The sequence below is a fragment of the Dendrobates tinctorius genome, unplaced genomic scaffold (genome assembly GCF_039654945.1).
Source record: "Dendrobates tinctorius isolate UK_male_01 unplaced genomic scaffold, ASM3965494v1 ptg000250l, whole genome shotgun sequence".
In the NCBI taxonomy this organism is placed as follows: Eukaryota; Metazoa; Chordata; class Amphibia; order Anura; family Dendrobatidae; genus Dendrobates; species Dendrobates tinctorius.
This window is the reverse complement of record NW_027361917.1, coordinates 23,054,959-23,069,457: the sequence shown is the minus strand read 5'-3', so window position 1 is coordinate 23,069,457 and position 14,499 is coordinate 23,054,959. Positions and strand designations below refer to the sequence as shown.

At 47.2% G+C, this 14,499-nt stretch overlaps 23 non-coding genes across 23 annotated transcripts; all 23 read right to left on the bottom strand.

Annotated features, from left to right (window-relative positions):
* Nucleotides 1-75: 75 nt before the first annotated feature.
* Nucleotides 76-191, bottom strand: LOC141064637 (U5 spliceosomal RNA). The gene has a single exon (XR_012225829.1). It is a non-coding gene; the product is annotated as a U5 spliceosomal RNA (small nuclear RNA).
* Nucleotides 192-508: 317 nt separating this feature from the next.
* On the bottom strand, nt 509-624 carry LOC141063766 (U5 spliceosomal RNA). The gene has a single exon (XR_012225045.1). It is a non-coding gene; the product is annotated as a U5 spliceosomal RNA (small nuclear RNA).
* A 314-nt stretch (nt 625-938) lies between these two features.
* On the bottom strand, nt 939-1,054 carry LOC141065058 (U5 spliceosomal RNA). The gene has a single exon (XR_012226206.1). It is a non-coding gene; the product is annotated as a U5 spliceosomal RNA (small nuclear RNA).
* Nucleotides 1,055-1,373: 319 nt separating this feature from the next.
* LOC141064504 (U5 spliceosomal RNA) lies at nt 1,374-1,489 on the bottom strand. Its single transcript, XR_012225708.1, has one exon. It is a non-coding gene; the product is annotated as a U5 spliceosomal RNA (small nuclear RNA).
* Nucleotides 1,490-1,802: 313 nt separating this feature from the next.
* Nucleotides 1,803-1,918, bottom strand: LOC141064711 (U5 spliceosomal RNA). The gene has a single exon (XR_012225897.1). It is a non-coding gene; the product is annotated as a U5 spliceosomal RNA (small nuclear RNA).
* Nucleotides 1,919-2,229: 311 nt separating this feature from the next.
* LOC141064747 (U5 spliceosomal RNA) lies at nt 2,230-2,345 on the bottom strand. The gene has a single exon (XR_012225929.1). It is a non-coding gene; the product is annotated as a U5 spliceosomal RNA (small nuclear RNA).
* Nucleotides 2,346-2,659: 314 nt separating this feature from the next.
* LOC141063654 (U5 spliceosomal RNA) lies at nt 2,660-2,775 on the bottom strand. Its single transcript, XR_012224944.1, has one exon. It is a non-coding gene; the product is annotated as a U5 spliceosomal RNA (small nuclear RNA).
* A 316-nt stretch (nt 2,776-3,091) lies between these two features.
* On the bottom strand, nt 3,092-3,207 carry LOC141064596 (U5 spliceosomal RNA). Its single transcript, XR_012225793.1, has one exon. It is a non-coding gene; the product is annotated as a U5 spliceosomal RNA (small nuclear RNA).
* Nucleotides 3,208-3,512: 305 nt separating this feature from the next.
* Nucleotides 3,513-3,628, bottom strand: LOC141064151 (U5 spliceosomal RNA). Its single transcript, XR_012225389.1, has one exon. It is a non-coding gene; the product is annotated as a U5 spliceosomal RNA (small nuclear RNA).
* A 314-nt stretch (nt 3,629-3,942) lies between these two features.
* On the bottom strand, nt 3,943-4,058 carry LOC141064255 (U5 spliceosomal RNA). Its single transcript, XR_012225484.1, has one exon. It is a non-coding gene; the product is annotated as a U5 spliceosomal RNA (small nuclear RNA).
* Nucleotides 4,059-4,364: 306 nt separating this feature from the next.
* On the bottom strand, nt 4,365-4,480 carry LOC141064000 (U5 spliceosomal RNA). The gene has a single exon (XR_012225255.1). It is a non-coding gene; the product is annotated as a U5 spliceosomal RNA (small nuclear RNA).
* Nucleotides 4,481-4,793: 313 nt separating this feature from the next.
* Nucleotides 4,794-4,909, bottom strand: LOC141064257 (U5 spliceosomal RNA). Its single transcript, XR_012225486.1, has one exon. It is a non-coding gene; the product is annotated as a U5 spliceosomal RNA (small nuclear RNA).
* A 314-nt stretch (nt 4,910-5,223) lies between these two features.
* Nucleotides 5,224-5,339, bottom strand: LOC141064322 (U5 spliceosomal RNA). The gene has a single exon (XR_012225545.1). It is a non-coding gene; the product is annotated as a U5 spliceosomal RNA (small nuclear RNA).
* Nucleotides 5,340-5,653: 314 nt separating this feature from the next.
* On the bottom strand, nt 5,654-5,769 carry LOC141063800 (U5 spliceosomal RNA). Its single transcript, XR_012225075.1, has one exon. It is a non-coding gene; the product is annotated as a U5 spliceosomal RNA (small nuclear RNA).
* Nucleotides 5,770-6,082: 313 nt separating this feature from the next.
* LOC141064765 (U5 spliceosomal RNA) lies at nt 6,083-6,198 on the bottom strand. The gene has a single exon (XR_012225946.1). It is a non-coding gene; the product is annotated as a U5 spliceosomal RNA (small nuclear RNA).
* Nucleotides 6,199-6,512: 314 nt separating this feature from the next.
* On the bottom strand, nt 6,513-6,628 carry LOC141063964 (U5 spliceosomal RNA). Its single transcript, XR_012225222.1, has one exon. It is a non-coding gene; the product is annotated as a U5 spliceosomal RNA (small nuclear RNA).
* A 314-nt stretch (nt 6,629-6,942) lies between these two features.
* LOC141064065 (U5 spliceosomal RNA) lies at nt 6,943-7,058 on the bottom strand. The gene has a single exon (XR_012225311.1). It is a non-coding gene; the product is annotated as a U5 spliceosomal RNA (small nuclear RNA).
* Nucleotides 7,059-7,372: 314 nt separating this feature from the next.
* LOC141064350 (U5 spliceosomal RNA) lies at nt 7,373-7,488 on the bottom strand. The gene has a single exon (XR_012225569.1). It is a non-coding gene; the product is annotated as a U5 spliceosomal RNA (small nuclear RNA).
* A 303-nt stretch (nt 7,489-7,791) lies between these two features.
* On the bottom strand, nt 7,792-7,907 carry LOC141064196 (U5 spliceosomal RNA). The gene has a single exon (XR_012225430.1). It is a non-coding gene; the product is annotated as a U5 spliceosomal RNA (small nuclear RNA).
* Nucleotides 7,908-8,221: 314 nt separating this feature from the next.
* LOC141063701 (U5 spliceosomal RNA) lies at nt 8,222-8,337 on the bottom strand. Its single transcript, XR_012224986.1, has one exon. It is a non-coding gene; the product is annotated as a U5 spliceosomal RNA (small nuclear RNA).
* Nucleotides 8,338-8,651: 314 nt separating this feature from the next.
* LOC141065018 (U5 spliceosomal RNA) lies at nt 8,652-8,767 on the bottom strand. The gene has a single exon (XR_012226171.1). It is a non-coding gene; the product is annotated as a U5 spliceosomal RNA (small nuclear RNA).
* Nucleotides 8,768-13,940: 5,173 nt separating this feature from the next.
* Nucleotides 13,941-14,056, bottom strand: LOC141064222 (U5 spliceosomal RNA). The gene has a single exon (XR_012225454.1). It is a non-coding gene; the product is annotated as a U5 spliceosomal RNA (small nuclear RNA).
* A 314-nt stretch (nt 14,057-14,370) lies between these two features.
* LOC141064877 (U5 spliceosomal RNA) lies at nt 14,371-14,486 on the bottom strand. The gene has a single exon (XR_012226044.1). It is a non-coding gene; the product is annotated as a U5 spliceosomal RNA (small nuclear RNA).
* Nucleotides 14,487-14,499: the final 13 nt, after the last annotated feature.

Sequence of the window (14,499 nt, the reverse complement as noted above, 5' to 3'; positions counted from 1 at the left end):
CAGCCCCAGAGTACAGTCTCCCACCAAAACCCCACCCACTCATTCCTTCATTCTGTTGTTGAACCCATTTAAGGAAGACCCAGCAAGCTGGAACGTGCAAAAATTGCCAAAAAACTCAGTTTTGCTTCTCTCCACGGAAATCTTTAATTAAAGGCGAAAGATTTTTATGTTCTGAAGAAAAGCCAGAGTATACTGCGCAAGGGCTTCCTCCTGACATACCACCATGGCCGCAGCCCTCATTTGGCCCAGGGAGACCACCTAGAAGTGGGTGCGTGGTTTGGCGATGGAAAAACAAAAACGGCAACACACAGCCCATTTTCCGCAGGCTGCTCCATGTTCAGCTCCATCCTGCTGCCAGAGAGTCACATGTCCCGCTGCGGGGAAGAAGGCCATCCACTGCTACAATTTTCAAATGAGAAACATTTCCCAGCAGTCCCAGAGTACAGTCACCCACCAAAACCCCACCCACTCATTTCTTCATTGTGTTGTTGTTGAACCCATTTAAGGAGGCCCCAGCAAGCTGGAGCGTGCAAAAATTGTCACAAAACTCAGTTTTGCTTCTCTCCACGTAAATCTTTAGTAAAAGGCGAAAGATTTTTACGTTGTGAAGAGAAGCCAGAGTATACTGGGCAAGGGCTGACTCCTGACCTACCACCATGGGCACAGCCCTCATTTGGCCCAGGGAGACCACCTAGAAGTGGGTGCGTGGTTTGGCTATGGAAAAACAAAAATGGAAACACACAGCCTATTTTCCGCAGGCTGCTCCGTGTTTAGCTCCATCTTGCTGCCAGATCGTCACCTGTCCCGCTGCCTGAAAGAAGGCCATCCACTGCTACAATATTCAAATGAGAGACATTTCCCAGCAGCCCCAGAGTACAGTCTACCACCAAAACCCCACCCACTCATTCCTTCATTCTGTTGTTGAACCCATTTAAGGAAACCCCAGCAAGCTGGAGCATGCAAAAATTGCCACAAAACTCAGTTTTGCTTCTCTCCACGGAAATCTTTAGTAAAAGGCGAAAGATTTTTACGTTCTGAAGAAAAGCCAGAGTATACTGGGCAAGGGCTTCCTCCTGACCTACCTCCATGGGCACAGCCCTCATTTGGCCCAGGGAGACGACCTAGAAGTGGGTGCGTGGTTTGGCTATGGAAAAACAAAAACGGCAACACACAGCCCATTTTCGGCAGGCTGCTCCGTGTTCAGCTCCATATTGCTGCCAGATCGTCACCTGTCCCGCTGCCTGGAAGAACGCCATCCACTGCTATCCACCGCAATTCAAATGAGAGACATTTCCCAGCAGCCCCAGAGTACAGTCTCCCACCAAAACCCCACCCACTCATTCCTTCATTCTCTTGTTGAACCCATTTAAGAAAGCCACTACAAGCTGGAGCGTGGAAAAATTGCCACAAAACTCAGTATTGCTTCTCTCCACGGAAATCTTTAGTAAAAGGCGAAAGATTTTTACGTTCTGAATAGAAGCCAGAGAATACTGGGCAAGGGTTTCCTCCTGACCTACCACCATGGCCGCTGCCCTCATTTGGCCCAGGGAGACCACCTAGAAGTGGGTGCTTGGTTTGGCGATGGAAAAACAAAAACGGCAACACACAGCCCATTTTCCGCAGGCTGCTACGTGTTCAGCTCCAACCTGCTGCCAGAGCGTCACGTGTCCCGCTGACTGAAAGAAGGCCATCCACGGCTACTATATACAAATGAGGGCCATTTTCCGGCAACGCCACAGCTCAGTCTCCCACCAAAAACCCCACACACATACCTTCATTCTGCTGTTGAACCCATTTAAGGAAGCCACAGCAAGCTGGAGCGTGCAATAATTGACACAAAACTCAGTTTTGCTCCTCTCCACGGAAATTTTTAGTAAAAGGCGAAAGATTTTTAAGTTATGAAGAAAAACCAGAGAATACTGAGCAAGGGCTTCCTCCTGACCTACCACCATGGGCACAGCCCTCATTTGGCCCAGGGAGACCACCTAGAAGTGGTGCGTGGTTTGGCTATGGAAAAACAAAAACGGCAACACACAGCCCATTTTCCGCAGGCTGCTCCGTGTTCAGCTCCATCGTGCTGCCAGAGAGTCACATGTCCCGCTGCCTGGAAGGAGGCCATCCACTGCTACAATATTCAAATGAGACATTTCCCATCAGCCCCAGAGTACAGTCTCCCACCAAAACCCCACCCACTCATTCCTTCATTCTGTTGTTGAACCCATTTAAGGAAGCCCCAGCAAGCTGGAATGTGCAAACATTGCCAAAAAACTCAGTTTTGCTTCTTTCCACGGAAATCTTTAGTAAAAAGCAAAAGATTTTTAAGTTCTGAAGAAAAGCCAGAGTACACTGCGCAAGGGCTTCCTCCTGACCTACCACCATGGCCGCAGCCCTCATTTGGCCCAGGGAGACCACCTAGAAGTGGGTGCGTGGTTTGGCGATGGAAAAACAAAAAAGGCAACACACAGGCCATTTTCCGCAGGCTGCTCCGTGTTCAGCTCCATCCTGCTGCCAGAGCGTCACGTGTCCCGCTGACTGAAAAAAGGCCATCCATGGCTACTATATTCAAATGAGAATCATTTCCCAGCAGCCCCAGAGTACAGTCTCCCACCAACACCCCACCCACTCATTCCTTCATTCTGTTGTTAAACCCATTTAAGAAAGCCCCAGCAAGCTGGAGCGTGCAAAAATTGCCACAAAACTCAGTTTTGCTTCTCTCCACGGAAATTTTTAGTAAAAGGCGAAAGATTTTTACGTTCTAAAGAGAAGCCAGAGTATACTGTGCAAGGGCTTCCTCCTGGCCTACCACCATGGGCACAGCCCTCATTTGGCCCAGGGAGACCACCTAGAAGTGGGTGCGTGGTTTGGCTATGGAAAAACAAATACGGCAACACACAGCCCATTTTCCGCAGGCTGCTCCGCGTTCAGCTCTATCCTGCTGCCAGAGAGTCACATGTCCCACTGCCGGGAAGAAGGCCATCCACTGCTACAATATTCAAATAAGAGTCATTTCCCAGCAGTCCCAGAGTACAGTCACCCACCAAACCCCACCCACTCATTCCTTCGTTGTGTTGTTGTTGAACCCATTTAAGGAGGCCCCAGCAAGCTAGAGCGTGCAAAAATTGCCACAAAACTCAGTTTTGCTTCTCTCCATGGAAATCTTTAGTAAAAGGCGAAAGATTTTTACGTTCTGAAGAAAAATCAGAGTATACTGGGCAAGGGCTGACTCCTGACCTACCACCATGGGCACAGCCCTCATTTGGCCCAGGGAGACCACCTAGAAGTGTGTGCGTGGTTTGGCTATGGAAAAACAAAAACGGCAACACACAGCCCATTTTCCGCAGGCTGCTCCGTGTTCAGCTCCATCTTGCTGCCAGATCATCACCTGTCCCGCTGAACGCCATCCACTGCTACAATATTCAAATGAGAGACATTTCCCAGCAGCCCCATAGTACAGTCTCCCACCAAAACCCACCCACTCATTCCTTCCTTCTGTTGTTGAACCCATTTAAGGAAGCCCCAGCAAGCTGGAGCGTGCAAAAATTGCCACAAAACTCAGTTTTGTTTCTCTCCACGGAAATCTTTAGTAAAAGGCAAAAGATTATTACTTTCTGAAGAGAAGCCAGAGTATACTGGGCAAGGGCTTCCTCCTGACCTACCACCATGGGCACAGCCCTCATTTGGCCCAGGAAGACCACCTAGAAGTGGGTGCGTGGTTTGGCTATGGAAAAACAAAAACGGGAACACACAGCCCATTTTCCGCAGGCTGCTCCGTGTTCAGCTCCATCTTGCTGCCAGAGAGTCACCTGTCCCGCTGCCTGGAAGAAGGTCATCCACTGCTACAATATTCAAATGAGAGGCATCTCCCATCAGCCCCAGAGTACAGTCTCCCACCAAAACCCCACCCACTCATTCCTTCATTCTGTTGTTGAACCCATTTAAGGTAGCCCCAGCAAGCTGGAGCGTGCAAAAAATGCCACAAAACTCAGTTTTGCTTCTCTCCACGGAAATCTTTAGTAAAAGGTGAAAGATTTTTACGTTCTGAAAAGTAGCCAGAGTATACTGGGGAAAGGCTTCCTCCTGACCTACCGCCATGGGCACAGCCCTCATTTGGCCCAGGGAGACCACCTAGAAGTGGGTGCGTGGTTTGGCTATGGAAAAACAAAAATGGCAACACAGAGCCCATTTTCCGCAGGCTGCTCCGTGTTCAGCTCCATCGTGCTGCCAGAGAGTCACATGTCCCGCTGCCTGGAAGAAGGCCATCCACTGCTACAATATTCAAATGAGAGACATTTCCCAGCAGCCCCAGAGTACAGTCTCCCACCAAAACCCCACCCACTCATTCCGTTGTTGAACCCATTTAAGGAAGCCCCAGCAAGCTGGAGCGTGCAAAAATTGCCACAAAACTCAGTTTTGCTTCTCTCCACGGAAATGTTTAGTAAAAGGCAAAAGATTTTTACGTTCTGAAGAAAAGCCAGAGTATACTGGGCAAGGGCTTCCTCCAGACCTACCACCATGGACGCAGCCCTCATTTGGCCCGGGAGACCACCTAGAAGTGGGTGCGTGGTTTGGCTATGGAAAAACAAAAACGGCAACACACAGCACATTTTCCGCAGGATGCTCTGTGTTCAGCTGCATCCTGCTGCCAGAGAGTCACATGTCCCGCTGCCTGGAAGAAGGCCATCCACTGCTACAATATACAAATGAGAGGCATTTCCCATCAGCCCCAGAGTACAGTCTCCCACCAAAACCCCACCCACTCATTCCTTCATTCTGTTGTTGAACCCATTTAAGGAAGCCCCAGCAAGCTGGAGCGTGTAAAAATTGCCAGAAAACTCAGTTTAGCTTCTCTCCACGGAAATCTTTAGTAAAATGCGAAAGATTTTTACGTTCTGAAGAAAAGGCAGAGTATACTGGTCAATGGCTTCCTCCTGACATACCACCATGGGCACAGCCCTCATTTGGCCCAGGGAGACCAACTAGAAGTGGGTGCGTGGTTTGGCTATGGAAAAACAAAAACGGCAACACACAGCCCATTTTCCGCAGGCTGCTCCGTGTTCAGCTCCATCGTGCTGCCATAGAGTCACATGTCGCGCTGCCTGGAAGAAGGCCATCCACTGCTACAATATTAAAATGAGAGACATTTCCCAGCAGCCCCAGAGTACAGTCTCCCACCAAAACCCCACCCACTCATTCCTTCATTCTGTTATTGAACCCATTTAAGGAAGCCCCAGCAAGCTGGAGCATGCAAAAATTGCCACAAAACTCAGTTTTCCTTCTCTCCACGGAAATCTTTAGTAAAAGGAGAAAGATTTTTACGTTCTGAAGAGAAGCCAGAGAATACTGGGCAAGGGCTTCCTCCTGACCTACCACCATGGGCACAGCCCTCATTTGGCCCAGGGAGACCACCTAGAAGTGGGTGCGTGGTTTGGCTATGGAAAAACAAAAACGGCAACACACAGCCCATTTTCCGCAGGCTGCTCCATGTTCAGCTCCATCTTGCTGCCAGATCGTCACCTCTCCCGCTGCCTGGAAGAAAGCCATCCACTGCTACAATATTCAAATGAGAGACATTTCCCAGCAGCCCCAGAGTACAGTCTCCTACCAAAACCCCACCCACTCATTCCTTCATTCTGTTGTTGAACCCATTTAAGGAAGCCCCAGCAAGCTGGAGCATGCAAAAATTGCCACAAACCTCAGTTTTGCTTCTCTCCACGGAAATCTTTCGTAAAAGGCGAAAGATTTTTACGTTCTGAAGAGAAGCCAGAGTATACTGGGCAAGGGCTTCCTCCTGTCCTACCACCATGGGCACAGCCCTCATTTGGCCCAGGGAGACCACCTAGAAGTGGGTGCGTGGTTTTGCTATGGAAAAAGAAAAACGGCAACACACAGCCCATTTTCCGCAGGCTGCTCCGTGTTCAGCTCCATCGTGCTGCCAGAGAGTCACATGTCCCGCTGCCTGGAAGAAGGCCATCCACTACTACAATATTCAAATGAGAGACATTTCCCAGCAGCCCCAGAGTACAGTCTCCCACCAAAACCCACCCACTCATTCCTTCATTCTGTTGTTGAACCCATTTAAGGAAGCCTCAGCAATCTGGAGCGTGCAAAAATTGCCACAAAACTCAGTTTTGCTTCTCTCAACGGTAACCTTTAGTAAATGGCGAAAAATTTTTACGTTCTGAAGAGAAGCCAGAGTATACTGGGCAAGGGCTTCCTCCTGTCCTAACACCATGGGCACAGCCCTCATTTGGCCCAGGGAGACCACCTAGAAGTGGGTACGTGGTTTGGCTATGGAAAAACAAAAACGGGAACACACAGCCCATTTTCCGCAGGCTGCTCCGTGTTCAGCTCCATCTTGCTGCCAGAGAGTCACCTGTTCCGCTGCCTGGAAGAAGGCCATCCACTGCTACAATATTCAAAAGAGAGGCATCTCCCATCAGCCCCAGAGTACAGTCTCCCACCAAAACCCCACCCACTCATTCCTTCATTTTGTTGTTGAACCCATTTAAGGTAGCCCCAGCAAGCTGGAGCATGCAAAAATTGCCACAAAACTCAGTTTTGCTTCTCTCCACGGAAATCTTTAGTAAAAGGTGAAAGATTTTTACGTTCTGAAAAGAAGCCAGAGCATACTGGGCAAAGGCTTCCTCCTGACCTACCACCATGGGCACAGCCCTCATTTGGCCCAGGGAGACCACCTAGAAGTGGGTGCGTGGTTTGGCTATGAAAAAACAAAAATGGCAACACACAGCCCATTTTCCGCAGGCTGCTCCGTGTTTAGCTCCATCGTGCTGCCAGAGAGTCACATGTCCCGCTGCCTGGAAGAAGGCCATCCACTGCTACAATATTCAAATGAGAGACATTTCCCAGCAGCCCCAGAGTACAGTCTCCCACCAAAACCCCACCCACTCATTCCTTCATTCTGTTGTTGAACCCATTTAAGAAAGCCCCAGCAAGCTGGAGCGTGCAAAAATTGCCACAAAACTCAGTTTTGCTTCTCTCCACGGAAATCTTTAGTAAAAGGCGAAAGATTTTTACGTTCTGAAGAGAAGCCAGAGTATACTGGGCAAGGGTTTCCTCCTGACCTACCACCATGGGCACAGCCCTCATTTGGCCCAGGGAGACCACCTAGAAGTGGGTGCGTGGTTTGGCTATGGAAAAACAAAAACGGCAATACACAGCACATTTTCCGCAGGATGCTCTGTGTTCAGCTGCATCCTGCAGCCAGAAAGTCACATGTCCCGCTGCCTGGAAGAAGGCCATCCACTGCTACAATATTCAAATGAGAGGCATTTCCCATCAGCCCCAGAGTACAGTCTCCCACCAAAACCCCACCCACTCATTCCTTCTTTCTTTTGTTGAACCCATTTACGGAAGCCCCAGCAAGCTATAGCGTGCAAAAATTGCCACAAAACTCAGTTTTACTTCTCTCCACGGAAATCTTTAGTAAAAGGCGAAAGATTTTTACCTTCTGAAGAGAAACCAGAGTATACTGGGCAAAGGCTTCCTCCTGACCTACCACCATGGGCACAGCCCTCATTTGGCCCAGGGAGACCACCTAGAAGTGGGTGCGTGGTTTGGCTATGGAAAAACAAAAACGGCAACACACAGCCCATTTTCTGCAGGCTGCTCCGTGTTCAGCTCCATCCTGCTGCCAGAGAGTCACATGTCCCGCTGCCTGGACGAAGGCCATCCACTGCTATAATATTCTAATGAGAGACATTTCCCAGCAGCCCCAGAGTACAGTCTCCCACCCACTCATTCCTTCTTTCTGTTGTTGATCCCATTTAAGGAAGCCCGAGCAAGCTGGAGCGTGCAAAAATTGCCACAAAACTCAGTTTTGCTTCACTCCACTGAAATCTTTAGTAAAAGGCGAAAGATTTTTACGTTCTGAAGAGAAGCCAGAGTATACTGGGCAAGGGCTTTCTCCTGACCTACCACCATGGGCACAGCCCTCATTTGGCCCAGGGAGACCACCTAGAAGTGGGTGCGTGGTTTGGCTATGGAAAAACAAAAACGGCAACACACAGCCCATTTTCCGCAGGCTGCTCCGTGTTCAGCTCCATCTTGCTTCCAGATCGTCACCTGTCCCGCTGCCTGGAAGAACGCCATCCACTGCTACAATATTCAAATGAGAGACATTTCCCAGCATCCCCAGAGTACAGTCTCCCACCAAAACCCCACCCACTCATTCCTTCATTCTGTTGTTGAACCCATTTAAGGAAGCCCCAGCAAGCTGGAGCGTGCAAAAATTGCAACAAAACTCAGTTTTGCTTCTCTCCACAGAAATCTTTGGTAAAAGGCAAAAGATTTTTACGTTCTGAAGAAAAGCCAGAGTATACTGCGCAAGGGCTTCCTCCTGACCTACCACCATGGCCGCAGCCCTCATTTGGCCAAGGGAGACCACCTAGAAGTGGGTGCGTGGTTTGGCTATGGAAAAACAAAAACGGCAACACACATCCCATCTTCCGCAGGCTGCTCCGTGTTCAGCTCCATCCTGCAGCCAGAGAGTCACATGTCCCACTGCCTGGAAGAAGGCCATCCACTGCTACAATATTCAAATGAGAGGCATTTCCCATCAGCCCCAGAGTACAGTCTCCCACCAAAACCCCACCCACTCATTCCTTCATTCTGTTTTTGAACCCATTTAAGGAAGCCCCAGCAAGCTGGAGCGTGTAAAAATTGACACAAAACTCAGTTTTGCTTCTCTCCACGGAAATCTTTAGTAAAAGGCAAAAGATTTTTACTTTCTGAAGAGAAGCCAGAGTATACTGGGCAAGGGCTTCCTCCTGACCTACCACCATGGGCACAGCCCTCATTTGGCCCAGGAAGACCACCTAGAAGTGGGTGCGTGGTTTGGCTATGGAAAAACAAAAACGGGAACACACAGCCCATCTTCCGCAGGCTGCTCCGTGTTCAGCTCCATCTTGCTGCCAGAGAGTCACCTGTCCCGCTGCCTGGAAGAAGGCCATCCACTGCTACAATATTCAAATGAGAGGCATCTCCCATCAGCCCCAGAGTACAGTCTCCCACCAAAACCCCACCCACTCATTCCTTCTTTCTGTTGTTGAACCCATTTAACCCCTTACCTACAATTGACGTAATATTCCGTCCATGTGACCATGGACCTAATTACCATGGACGGAATATTACGTCATCGCGATCAGCGGCGCCCACGTGGTGAGCGCCGCTGATCGCGGCCGAGTGTCAGCTAATTATCATAGCTGACACCCGGCACAATGTGTCAGGGGCGGTCACGGACCGCCCCCGACACGTTAACCCCTTGCACACCGCGATCAAACACGATCACGGTGTACCGGGGGTTAAAGGGAAGCATCGGCAGGGAGGGGGCTCCCTCCGTGCTTCCCTGAGCCCCCCACGGCAGCGCAATGTGCAGCGCTGCTGCGGGGGGCTCTTTCCCTACAGGCCCCCGGATCCAAGATGGCTACGGGGGCCTTCGGGGGCCTGAGGAAGCTGGCTTCCTCAGTGCCTGCAAAGCGCAGGCATGAGGAAGTCTGCAGCAGTGCCTGTGACAGATCGCTGATCTGTCACAGTGATCTGTGATGTGACAGATCAGCGATCTGTCACAGGACAGTGATGTCCCACCTGGGACAAGGTAATAAAGTAAAAAAAAAAAAAAAAAAAGTGTTAAAAATAATTTAAAAAAAATCGCTAAATAAATTAGTTAAAAAAAAAAAAATATTCCCCAATAAATCCATTTTTTGAAAATAAAAAAAAAACAAAACAATAAAAGTACACATATTTGGTATCGCCGCGTCCGTAATGACCTGCCCTATAAAACTGTCCCATTAGTTAACCGTTTTAGCGAACCCCTTAAAAAATAAAAATAAAAAACGAAGCAAAAAATAATGATTTATTATCATACCACCGAACAAAAAGTGCAATAACGCGCGATCAAAAAGACGCATATAAATATCCATGGTACCGCTGAAAACGTCATCTTGTCCCGCAAAAAACGAGCCACCATACAGCATCATCCGCAAAAAAATAAAAAAGTTATAGCTCGCAGAATAAAGCGATACAAAAATAATTATTTTTTATATAAAATTGTTTTCATTGCAAAAAACCGACAAAACATAAAAAAACGACCTAAATGAGGTATCGCTGTAACCGTACTGACCCGGAGAATAAAAACGCGTTATCAATTTTACCGCACGCGGAACGGTGTAAACGCACCCCCCAAAAGAAATTCATGAAAAGCTGGTTTTTGTTCATTCTGCATCCCAAAAATCGGAATAAAAAGCGATCAAAAAATGTCACGTGCCCGAAAATGGTACCAATAAAAACGTCAACTCGTCCCGCAAAAAATAAGACCTCACATGACTCGGTGGGTCAAAATATGGAAAAATTATAGCTCACAATATGTGGTGATGCAAAAACTATTTTTACAATAAAAAGCGTCTTTTAGCGTGCGACAGCCGCCAAACATAAAAACCGCCATAAATCGTAAATCAAACCCCCCGTTATCACCCCCTTAGTTAGAGAAAAATAATAAAACTAAAAGAAAATGTATTTATTTCCATTTTCCCGCTAGGGTTAGGGTTAGGGTAGGGTTAGGGCTAGGGTTAGGGCTAGGGTTAGGGCTAGGGCTAGGGTTAAGGCTAGGGTTAGGGTTAGGGCTAGGGTTAGGGTTAGGGCTAGGGTTAGGGCTAGGGTTAGGGTTAGGGATAGGGTTAGGGCTAGGGCTCAGATTAGGGTTAGGGGTGTGTTGAGGTTAGGGTTGGAGTTATAATTGGGGGTTTCCACTGTTTGGGCACATCAGGTGCTCTCCAAAGGCAACATGGCGTCTGATCTCAATTCCAGCCAATTCTGCGTTGAAAAAGTCAAATGGTGCTCCTTCCCTTCCAAGCTCTGCCATGTGCCCAAACAGTGTTTTACCCCCACATGTAGGGTATCAGCCTACTCAGGACAAATTACAAAACAACTTTTGGGGTCCAATTTCTCCTGTTACCCTTAGGAAAATAAAAAACTCGGGGCAAAAATATAATTTTGCGGAAAAAAATGTTTTTTTTATTTTCACGCCCAGGCGTTATAAACTTCTGTGAAGCACTTGGGGGTTCAAAGTGCTCTCCACACATCTAGATAAGCTCCGTGGGGGGTCTAGTTTCCAAAATGGGGTCACTTGTGGGGAGTTTCAATAGTTTAGGTACATCAGGGGCTCTCCAAACGCACATGACACCCGCATACCAATCCATCAAAGTCTGCATTCCAAAACGTCACTACTTCCCTTCCGAGCCCCGACGTGTGCCCATACAGTAGTTTTCTCCCACATATGAGATATCAGCGTACTCAGGACAAATTGGACAACAACTTTTGGGGTCCAATTTCTCCTGTTACCCTTGGGAAAATAAAAAAAATGGGGACTAAAAGATGATGTTTGTTGAAAAAATACAATATTTTTATTTTCACGCCCGGTCGTTATAAACTTCTGTGAAGCACTGGGGGGTTCAAAGTGCTCACCACACATCTAGATAAGTTCATTAGGGGGTCTAGTTTCCAAAATGGGGTCACTTGTGGGGGGTTTCCACTGTTTAGGTACATCAGGGGCTCTCCAAACGCAACATGACACCCGCAGACCATTCCATCAAAGTCTGCATTCCAAAACGTCACTACTTCCCTTCCGAGCCCCGACGTGTGCCCATACAGTAGTTTTCTCCCACATATGAGGTATCAGCGTACTCAGGACAAATTGGACAACAACTTTTGGGGTCCAATTTCTCCTGTTACCCTTGGGAAAATAAAAAAATGGGGACTAAAAGATCATGTTTGTGGAAAAAATACGATTTTTTTATTTTCACGCCCGGTCGTTATAAACTTCTGTGAAGCACTGGGGGGGTTCAAAGTGCTCACCACACATCTAGATAAGTTCATTAGGGGGTCTAGTTTCCAAAATGGGGTCACTTGTGGGGGGTTTCCACTGTTTAGGTACATCAGGGGCTCTCCAAACGCAACATGACACCCGCAGACCATTCCATCAAAGTCTGCATTCCAAAACGTCACTACTTCCCTTCCGAGCCCCGACGTGTGCCCATACAGTAGTTTTCTCCCACATATGAGGTATCAGCGTACTCAGGACAAATTGGACAACAACTTTTGGGGTCCAATTTCTCCTGTTACCCTTGGGAAAATAAAAAAATGGGGACTAAAAGATCATGTTTGTGGAAAAAATACGATTTTTTTATTTTCACGCCCGGACGTTATAAACTTCAGTGAAGCACTGGGGGGTTCAAAGTGCTCACCACACATCTAGATAAGTTCCTTGGGGGGTCTAGTTTCCAAAATGGTGTCATTTGTGGGGGGTTTCTACTGTTTTGGTACATCAGGGGCTTTCCTAATGCGACATGGTGTCCGATCTCAATTCCAGCCAAAAACGTCAAATGGCGCTGCTTCCCTTCCGAGCTCTGCCATACGCCCAAATAGTGGTTTACACCCACATGTGGGGTATCAGCGTACTCAGGATAAATTGCACAATATCTTTTAGGGTCCTGTTACTTTTGGAAAAATAAGAATTGAGGGTGAAAAGATCATTTTTGTGGAAAAAATATGATTTTTTAATTGTACTGCTGTACGTTATAAACTTCTGTGAAGCCCTTGGGGGTTCAAAGTTCTCACCACACATCTAGATAAGTTCCTTGGGGGGTCTAGATTCCAAAATGGTGTCATTTGTGGGGGGTTTCCACTGTTTTGGTACATCAGGGGTTTTCCAATCGCGACATGGTGTCCGATCTCAATTCTAGCCAAAAACGTCAAATGGCGCTGCTTCCCTTCCGAGCTCTGCTATGCGCCCAAATAGTCATTTACACCCACATATGGGGTATCAGCGTACTCAGGACAAATTGCACAAAAACTTTTAGGGTCCTGTTACCCTTGGAAAAATAAAAATTGTGGGTGAAAAGATCATTTTTGTGGAAAAAATATGATTTTTTAATTGTACCGCTGTACGTTATAAACTTCTGTGAAGCCCTTGTGGGTTCAAAGTTCTCACCACATATCTAGATAAGTTCCTTGGGGGGTCTAGTTTCCAAAATGGGGTCACTTGGGGGGGTTTCCACTGTTTAGGTACATCAGGGGCTCGCCAAACGTGACATGGCGTCCGATCTGAATTCCAGCCAATTTTGCATTGAAAAAGTCAAACGGCGCTCCTTCCATTCTGAGCTCTGCCATGCGCCGAAACAGTGGTTCCCCCCCACATATCAGGTATCAGCGTAGTCAGGACAAATTGCACAATAACTTTTGCAGTCCAATTTCTCCTGTTACCCTTGGTAAAATAAAGAAAATTGAACCTGAAGTATTTTTTTTGTGAAAAAAAGTTAAATGTTCATTTTTTTTTTAATATTCAAAAAATTCCTGTGACGCACCTAAAGGGTTAATAAACTTCTTGAATGTGGTTTTAAGCACCTTGAGGGGTGCAGTTTTTAGAATGGTGTCACTTTTGGGTATTTTCTATCATATAGACCCCTCAAAGTGGCTTCAAATGTGAAGTGGTCCCTAAAAATAAAATGGTGTTGCAAAAATGAGAAATCGCTGGTCAAATTTTAACCCTTATAACTTCCTAGCAAAAAAAATTTTGGTTGCAAAATTGTGCTGATGTAAAGTAAACATGTGGGAAATGTTATGTATTAAGTTTTTTGTGTGCCGTATCGCTGTGATTTAAGGGCATAAAAATTCAAAGTTGGAAAATTGCGAAATTTTCAAAATTTTCGCCAAATTTCCGTTTTTTTCACAAATAAACGCAAGTTATTTGAATGCAATTTTACCACGAACATGAAGAACAATATGTCACGAGAAAACAATGTCAGAATCACCAGGATCCATGAAAGCGTTCCAGAGTTATGACCTCATAAAGGTACAGTGGTCAGAATTGTAAAAATTGGCCCGGTAGTTAACGTGCAAACCACCCTTGGTAGTGAAGGGGTTAAGGTAGCCCCAGCAAACTGGAGCGTGCAAAAATTGCCACAAAACTCAGTTTTGCTTCTCTCCACGGAAATCTTTAATAAAAGGTGAAAGATTTTTACGTTCTGAAAAGAAGCCAGAGTATACTGGGCAAAGGCTTCCTCCTGACCTACCACCATGGGCACAGCCCTCATTTGGCCCAGGGAGACCACCTAGAAGTGGGTGCGTGGTTTGGCTATGGAAAAACAAAAACGGCAATACACAGCACATTTTCCGCAGGATGCTCTGTGTTCAGCTGCATCCTGCTGCCAGAGAGTCACATGTCCCGCTGCCTGGAAGAAGGCCATCCACTGCTACAATAATCAAATGAGAGGCATTTCCCATCAGCCCCAGAGTACAGACTCACACCAAAACCCCACCCACTCATTCCTTCATTCTTTTGTTGAACCCATTTAAGGAAGCCCCAGCAAGCTGGAGCGTGCAAAAATTGCCACAAAACTCAGTTTTACTTCTCTCCACGGAAATCTTTAGTAAAAGGCGAAAGATTTTTACGTTCTGAAGAGAAGCCAGAGTATACTGGGCAAAGGC